This window comes from Glossina fuscipes, unplaced genomic scaffold (genome assembly GCF_014805625.2).
Source record: "Glossina fuscipes isolate IAEA_lab_2018 unplaced genomic scaffold, Yale_Gfus_2 53300, whole genome shotgun sequence".
In the NCBI taxonomy this organism is placed as follows: Eukaryota; Metazoa; Arthropoda; class Insecta; order Diptera; family Glossinidae; genus Glossina; species Glossina fuscipes.
The window spans coordinates 1858-3076 of NW_023999960.1; the positions used below are offsets into that span (position 1 = coordinate 1858).

General features: G+C 35.8%; 1 non-coding gene across 1 annotated transcript; it reads left to right on the plus strand.

Annotated features, from left to right (window-relative positions):
* The first annotated feature begins 442 nt into the window (after positions 1 to 442).
* Positions 443 to 590, plus strand: LOC119643083. The gene has a single exon (XR_005248213.1). It is a non-coding gene; the product is annotated as a U1 spliceosomal RNA (small nuclear RNA).
* Positions 591 to 1219: the final 629 nt, after the last annotated feature.

Here is a 1219-nt window from a genome sequence, read left to right on the forward strand (position 1 = left end):
ACCATATACATAATGATCTTGTATTCTCTATATTTAATTTTGTTATTCTCGTGCTTCTTATATCCGAAATCATATACTTAAAAGCTCACTTGTTTATTGAAAGATGCGTCACTATGGTAGGGCTAGCGTACTGAATTGGTCTTGTTATTTTTTACCGACCCGTAGTTTCCATATACATGCGTGTTGATATATTTCAAACTATAAGAAGCATACGTATTATAATACATGCATAGGCATATACTCTGTTACCTGCCTTTGTTTTCGAAGTATTACGTGCTAAACACACTCAAGCTTTTATTTCTGTTACAGGAGCCGAGAAGGTAGGCGATATCTGACAAAGTAATTTTTTGTTTTCGACTTTACTGGTAGTGATAATTCTTTTCTTTTTAATTTACTGAGACGGGATGACTGGTCCAGCTTAGTCGTTGTTCCGGAATAACAAATACTAACCTGGCGTAGGGGTTACCGTGATCACGAAGTGGGTTCTCCCGGAGTGAGGCTTGACCTATCCACTATCGGTTGAGTTGACCTCAGCGATTATTCCTAATGCGAATAACTCGTGCGTGTAATTTTTGACAGATTTGACAGATAGGTACTTGACTTACGGATGAGAGATGACGCAGCTTAGTCGTTATATATATATATGTGGGACCACTCTCTCTGATGACTTTTCGAACGGTTATGGACACTGAAATGGACTAGGACACAGGAAGGAAGAGACGAGTAGTCCTGTTGGCCCATAAGATTGGCTGTTGTAATATCTCTAGTGTATTTTAAAAAGCTTTGTTACGTACGAAATGCTGAAAGTGATATCTAATAAATTATCTACGAGTAATCGGGTTGCGAGTCACCAAATCTGTTCCTTTCGCTAGTGCCTTCATAACTATCTACCAAAATCTTTTTCGTCATAACCCTAATTATTTATCAAAAATCCATTAAAGAATAAAGTTATAGTATATAGAACAAAACATAAACGTCCAAGTCTTTTTATAAATTTCTTAGCAAGCGACTTCCTGGCAAGCACTGAGAAGAAGATGGGTTATAATATTTGTAATATCGGTTATAATTTATAATATTCAGAAATTTGCTTTTGTAAGTTATGTCTATTGGTATAAGGGGAGGCCTTTTAAAATTGTGCCGAAAAAGTAAAGTTAATACTCAACTTAAATTGCACGGGTAAAATCGGAAACATTTCTTTTTAAATTAGTAGCACTGTGAT